The sequence below is a fragment of the Hippoglossus hippoglossus genome, chromosome 24 (genome assembly GCF_009819705.1).
Source record: "Hippoglossus hippoglossus isolate fHipHip1 chromosome 24, fHipHip1.pri, whole genome shotgun sequence".
NCBI lineage: Eukaryota > Metazoa > Chordata > Actinopteri > Pleuronectiformes > Pleuronectidae > Hippoglossus > Hippoglossus hippoglossus.
The window spans coordinates 17,680,046-17,687,635 of record NC_047174.1 but is presented as its reverse complement, the minus strand read 5'-3'; the positions used below and the strand labels follow the sequence as shown (position 1 = coordinate 17,687,635).

At 37.7% G+C, this 7,590-nt stretch overlaps 1 long non-coding RNA gene across 1 annotated transcript; it reads right to left on the bottom strand.

Annotated features, from left to right (window-relative positions):
* Positions 1 to 2,382: 2,382 nt before the first annotated feature.
* On the bottom strand, positions 2,383 to 2,670 carry LOC117758684. The gene is made up of 2 exons (XR_004613343.1): positions 2,528 to 2,670; positions 2,383 to 2,464 (listed from the first exon to the last, which is right to left on the bottom strand). It is a non-coding gene; the product is annotated as an uncharacterized LOC117758684 (long non-coding RNA).
* Positions 2,671 to 7,590: the final 4,920 nt, after the last annotated feature.

The window sequence follows — 7,590 nt, the reverse complement described above, 5'->3', positions numbered from 1 at the left end:
CTCCCAAAAATGGACTGTTTGCATGGCACTGTATTGTATGTATGTATGCATGTATTTAATTTTTCTGTGCGAAGTCTGCATTTTCTTATTTTTCTTTTCTTTTGCTCCGCTGTGGTTAAGTTTGTCGTCTCGATGGATATTCTGTAACACCGTGTGCTGCAAAAGAACAAAATGAGTCATATCTGTTCCAAAACAAAAGCCAGAGGATATTTCATCTGTAAAATACCTGTAAATTATTCTTTTCTATATTTTCTAAAAAAAAATATATATATACTATAGAAAGATTTTTAATGACAGAATTTTCTTAAAAAAATAAAAAGGGAAAAAAGTTGAACACAGTAGGCCAGTAACAAACAGTGGAATGTTACCAGTATACTAGATCTTATTCCTTGCAAACTACAGTGTCAGTGTTTGTTGATGATTCACATTTTTATGTGGGAAACACCATTTTATTGTTTGTTAGTGTGTCTTGACTCCTTTCTAACCTCTACTTGGCCCTCACATTTAGGGATATCACTCAGTACTCTACAGCCCTTTTGTAAACAACACGACGGCCCATCAGGCTTTGTAATGATCATTTTTAACCACAAAAAAAAACACATTAGAGATTTACAGAACATAGACAGAATGTCCAGTTTATATCCTGAATTAAATTTATTACACTTTGCTGTCTGGCAGACCAAGCTTAGCAACTAAGATATCAATATTAAGCATTATTGTTAACTCGTCTGGAACATCATTCCTAGATATGGGCGTCTTCCTCCTCATCGCTGGCTACAAAGCTATTGCCTAGCAACACTTGCCACCTTTCAGCTACTTTAAAATTACCATCATTCCCAATACTCGCCTGTCTGATTAGGCTGCCGTGTCATTGTTATCATAAGAAATGAAAAGAAGTCACTAGAAATGATTCTTCTACAGCAACGCAGTAGAATAACCAACAGGTTATTGAAAGAGCATGTAATATTCATAATAAATACTACGTATTATTTTCACCATTGAAAATGAAAACCTGGGTTTAAGGATGAGCATGCCATTATTCAGTATTTTATTATTGTCAACAAATCCCCTGAAAAGACCAAAACCAACAGTTTGTCTGTTTCTCAATATCTCTGACGTCCCCAGCCAACGCCTACTGGTTCTCATATTCTTGTTTCATTTATGATTTAAAACCCATTTATCATTAAAAAGGCTAAAATAATAAACAGTTGAGTGCTGTAGTTATTTAACACATGTTACTCAAACCGGAGACGTGACAAATGAATAATGATATTCCTTTGGTGTTATACTCAGTATTTATGTATTCAAACGGTGTCATGGCGACTGAAAATTGTGAATTGTGGTTGGTTTAAAAGTGTGAACACATTTGTTTCTAAACGATGGGCCGTGTACGTGGGGACAGCAACATTTGTGCCTCAGCAAAAAAAGGCCTAGAGCTCAGATTGTTTGTGTAACCAACAACAAATAGTTCACACTTCAAGTAAGTATGGAAAAGGAGGATTTTTTTACGTGGATATAAAAACTGTGTTACTATATTCATAGGTGAATTAGGATGGCAGAGCACATGACTGAGCCATAAAAGAGATTTTGCACATGCACAGAAAAAGTACAAATTGTTGGGGGTAAAGACGATTTTGGGCAACAAAGTCCCCAAACTTTATTTAAAATCCGATTTGACTGGTGATTCAGTACAATTGTAGTTGAGGCTCTCTCTCCTTATTGTTTTAGATGGAGAACCAGTCTTCTTATTCCCGGGGTGTTTTCAAGGTAGTTGCTAAGAGGGCGGAGTTTCTACCTTTTGTGCTGTAGAGTTTTGTTGGGAATTCATATTTTGTGTAAAACCAGGTTTTTATGCTACAATTTAACTACTTTCTCTTTGTTACTTCCTGGCTCCTCCTCATCCGTGAGACATAATAGACTATAATGGTTTTGTCCTCTGACCTCTGTAATCTTATGGGGTAACTGCAACCGGCCATGACATGTCCATTAAAAGTTAATTTTTTCCACAAACAGAATACTAAACCAAAGTTATTATCATGGTAATGAAGAGACGTAATCCAGTGCAACAGAGTGGCTCATTGATGTGTTTTAATAGGTTAACGGAAACAATGGAGATCGAAGGCACAGAGGAACAAGACTTGTATTTGTAGTGGTAGGGTCAATGGACTGATGGTTTTGGTCTTGGGATTTCTAGACAATAACACCATTGACAGCTTCATTCTTAACATCTGGACCGCTATATAATTACATTTGATAAGGTGCCAGATGTGGTAGTCGGCATGCATTGTGCAGGGTACATGTCGCTTTACTCCCACATTTATACATCTTCTACTACATTATTATGTAAAAACTAACTTTCATCCATAGACGCAGCATTTTTTTCTTCAAAATTAGATAGACCGTGTCAAACCTATTAAAGTGTTGCACATTTTCTACACATTTAAAGAATAGGTTTCATTAGATCCTGCTGGGTTATGCTGATTTCTCACCTCTGTGGTGACATCTCAAACACGTTTTATACTGTAACATTACAGCTGATATATGATAAATGCGCTTTGAATTAGTTGTTAGGTGAGGTTACCTCAAAATGCGGTTTGAGTACCATGCACGATAATCAAAAAGGAATTAAAATAGTAATATAAATACATATAAATGACAAAGTGCTGGTATTTCAAAAGTCAGTCAGCATATAGGTAAGTGCACTATAAGTCTCATGGGGTGCTTTCCATACACTCGCACATTTTCAGTTTTTACAACCTGGGACGGCAAAACGTTTCCACGAAACAGGGCAATAAAATTATGCAATCACCGCTTGTTGAATAATTGACTGTACATGGTCAATTTGTTTCAACCACAGCCTCAGAGGACACATTACTGTTTTATCGTAACTCGTCTATCTCGTATGTCAAGCCACAAAAGTAAACTCATCTACGGTCATTCATCAAACCTGTTATTTAATGGCATCTAGGTCAGCATTTTTCATAACCTTTCAACAGTGTAGAGGGCAGCACGCTCAATAGGGACAGGGTTATTTGGTAACCTTTGTCCTTCTATCTAACTATCTATCTAATGATTTCCTCATCTCATCATTATAGATTTAAAATACTAACATATGGCATAACTTTAAACCGCTGTTAAAATGCTGTTTCTGTGCTACAGCTTCTCTATCCTCGCCATCTTTCTATGCCTGATGGGAATTATCTGACCCAATCATCTGGAACTTGGATAGCAGACCCAACTGACAGTACGATTGGTTGTTTGTTCTTATTATGCATTGGGAGGATTCTCTTTGTTTTTTGCCAAAGTGTTAGCCTTATATATCATGTCTTCAAGGGTATTCCACCTAATTAAAGAAAGTACATATGCATTGTGATTTCTTTGGATGGTCCACTCCGTTTGATCAGATTGGTCAGCTCTCCTTCAAATCAAACACAGCAGATAATTGTTGCTGAAGCAAATGAATGCATTTTTAGGTCAACATCCCTGACAAACATTACGTAATGTTTGTCTAGATCCCCGTCAATGGGATGTAATGTAACCAAGTATTTTCAAACTAAGCTCACAGCCCTCGTCCAAAAATGTTTGCCTTGTGAAAGAGTGTTACCTCGGTCAAAGATGCTTTACTATGCATCTGGTGTGACACAATAATAAGGGAGGGAAACTATTGTGTCTGAACCTTTTCTGATGGGAACAATGTAGATGAAGCATTTGACTTCGATGGGTGTTGAGCCGTAGTTAACAAACAAAGAGCTCCTAAGAAATAAAGTACATCCTCAGAACCAGGTGCAGGAGAGATCGCTGTGAGGAGATGACACTGTTGATTGTCTGCGTGATGTAGGTGAGAGGACATGTACTTTGAGTACTTTGAGTTTGAGGGTAAGTTATTATAATCCTGTTCAATTTGGGCTTTTTGACGCTGTTTGTTTTGAATGCCTCTCTTTTAACTACTCATCTCGCAACAATCATATCAAGCTGCACTTGTGCTCTGAAACTGAGAAAAGAACGTTTATGTTCATGTCCAGAAATTGCGGTTCACATGGTGCAGTTTAGCTAACATGTTAACCCCATCTTATTACCTGAAACCCCTGTTAACCTCCTCTTATGTACAGTAAATGCTGTGTACAACTTGGCATGGCTTTATATGTTACACAAACACGTTCACACAACAATACTCAACAAAAAGAGAACATAAAATGACCTGCTCTGCTTTTGTGTGGCTTGGTATTTCTGGTCGCCTTCGTAGGAGGCTGCAGAGCTTGAACTCTGTTTTGTTAATTTGTGCCTCTTACAAAACATCCGGAAGATTTAACCTCATTTGACTGACTGTGACAGAGTGAGTGGGGGAAAATAGAGTGAGGCAAGGATGAGGGAAACGTAAGAAGGAGGAAGAGATATAGAAGAGGGATGCCAGCAAGAGAGGAGGTAAGCCCTCATTTGAATTTGAGAAGATTTCAGCAGCAGGAATGATGGGAGGTTTTTCAGGGGGAAGGGAGTTTCATAGAGAGAGAAATGTTCACATTAAGGCTTTACTGATGTAGAGAGTCTTATTGGCTCAGTTTGCTCCCAGCACGTATAGAAAGTTGGTCTGTTGTGACAAATGCTGATTTGGAGAAAAGTGAGATTTTACCTCTGTTATCAAGACAATGTCAAGACACTCCTTTTTTTTTAAATCAGGTTAAGAGAATTACCTCAGTGTTATGTCAGATTTGGCAACTTATTAAATTACATATTCTAATTGGCAGTATTGCACTGCCATAAAGTTGGTGGACATGAGAGAAACAGATAAAATATAAATAAGGTCAAATCATCATAATTTCAACTGAAATGTTATACTTAGGGCCCAGTCACATATATGTGTGTTTCAGAGGCAAACCTCTGTCCCCTCTTCACTTCCAATCTGTGTGAGCAAGGGGGCAATTAGGAATAAAAAACATTTGCATCCAAATACGTGAAGCTCAACTTTGGTAAACATAAACTTGCCATTTTTGCTTCGCATTTACGTACATTTTTTAATAACTTTATTTATTTTTTCACCCAAGATATTAGTGTTTTTGTGGCTTTTATTGTTTGTTTTTTTGTTTAAGTGTTTATCGCTGATTTCAGGTGAGTGGGGTTAAGTTGGATAATGTTTTTTCCTGATTCCCTTAAAGTTACTTTATGTGTCGGTATATGAAAACAAACTGAAAAAACACACACAGAAAAGAGAAAAAAGACAAAAGGTGAAACACAATTACAAATACTTGTACCAGCAAATAAAAGCCTATTAAAATAACAGTGCTCAACATGCTCAATCATACATATTAGTAACATTTTAGAAAACAAATACAGTGTATAATGAAGTATAACAAGGTAACTGTCTCACAGACAACCTGCATGGGGCTTTTAGGCTCCTGCATTGGTGCTGGGACAGATGCCTGCTTTCTTTTGATATATGTCAGGCTCCAAAAACACTTGGTCCATACAAACACATAACACTGACCTGACTGGGTTTTTCCCTGTCAGTGTTATGTTGATTTAAGATGTTAAGTTCACTGAACTCAATGTGCTGGAGTGCCCTTTGAAAGCTCATTAAATGAGAGTTCACAGTGTGTTTTGCATACAGGCTGCATAGAGAAAGTAGAAACACTGGTGTGTGTGTGTGTGATATTGCATGGCAATGGAAGTTTTACTGTACACAGCAACATCATAGTGGGTTTTTTTCATTACTTCCTGAACTGAGGGAGACTGGCAGCATTAGCTCCTGCTGTCGTGTTGAGCTCTGTTGCAGCATTATTGTGCCAAGCTGCCTTGGCCAGGGATATTTTTGGCTCCCACCTTGTCTTAATCCCGTCGTGATTCTCTGATGGATTATTCATGCTTCCTCTCCTCCCCTCTCGCCCCACCTCCTCCCTTTCTCACCGTCTTTCTCATTTTACACCACCGGAACCCCCCCCCCCCCCTTAAACACCAACACCGGTATTCCCCTTGATATGGTCGGATCTTTATTACCGTGCCTGCGTGGTACCAGGTGTCTGTTCCCATGCTGGGGATCAGGCCTATAATTTATTCATTTATATAATGTATCTGCTGTGTACCCTCCAAATATATAAATAAATAAATACTGAATCAATAATCCCGTTAACACCGCAGCCGACCTTTTAATGTATCCCTCTACTCTCCCCTTCATTTAGATTGCTTTTGCTCATAACCCGTTGACGTAGTCTGAATCCCCTGCTGAGTTCTGCTGTGATAATTACTGCCTGAGAATTCTCTGCTTTGCTCTTGTTCTCCCTCTCTACTCAAAGAAAGAACACAAAGACCTTCGACAATGAATATAGTTGATAATATAGTTTATGAGTCTATATTTCAGTGGAGGCTGAAAGTCCTTTACTGAAAATGAGAGAGCAGTGAGTGAGAGTACTCAGTGAAGTCTTAATTTTATTTACAGTTTTGTGATTATCAGTGTGCAAGGAAGAAATTTCAATAATGGCAGAAGATTTTGAGGAGAGACTTCAGGAGTTGCTAAGAAACTATGATGTTTCTTCACCTTGTACAAAAAGCTGTTTTTGCCTCTTTTCGTTAGAGGTACATGATCAAAGCCTCTTTCACTGTCACCATGTTTGCTCTCTCAACTCTGCACTGCCTCTTAGTGAATGATTGATTGATTGATTGATTGACTGAGTTTTATTCATGGGTAAGCAGACAATAAGACAAAAGTATCCATCGGATAACATCATCCAGTGAAAAAACACTATTACCATTTTTAACATGGTCCCAAGATGTCAAGACAAAAACAAACGTAAAAAAAGACACAAAAACATTTGACAAGAACAAAATAATCTTGAAATCCGAATAGGTACCATTAAATCCTAGAAGAAGAAAAATAAATCCAGATCAACAAGGAAAAGACAAAATAAAAATGGGATGCATATTACAGACGTATTGCTGGGCAGTGATGGTTTGATTCTTTTTAAACGGATGTATATCTTATATATCTCAGAATAAATAAGCCTTAAATCAGTGGTGTACTGGATATGGGACAAACCGGGACAGACCCTGACCCTGTCTGTCGCTTTAAGGGCCATATCTGGGTGCCTGTTGTTCTGTGTGCTTGTGTGTGTTCTGGTACTGGGATCACTAGCCATGTCGTACTTTATATACTGTACATATGTAATCAAGCATCGCTGACCTGACCCGAGAACCCCCTGTTACTGCTACTCAGCAGAAGTGCTGCTTTGATATCTGTGGATATTTGATATAACCAGCAATTTCATACCATTTCTGACACAAAATTATTCATCAGGGAAATATCAGTTGTTTAATTGATCATGAAAATAGTAGTTGCAGCCCTAAAAAAAGTGTTTGTCACTACCAAGTTTTTAAAATAAATTCTCAGCACAAAAATTGTTTTAAGTAGAAAGAAAAAGTTATGATACACTGGTAATATTTATCAATACACAGATTCATATTTAAATTCATCTAAAGTCTCATTAAAGTCTTCAAATTCTTTAATGAAATGAAAGTTTTGGATGTATCCTCCACTGCAGCTGCTTGAATCTGTTACAACACAGATACATAACATGCACTGGCCCCGTTGTAGAACCCACGAGT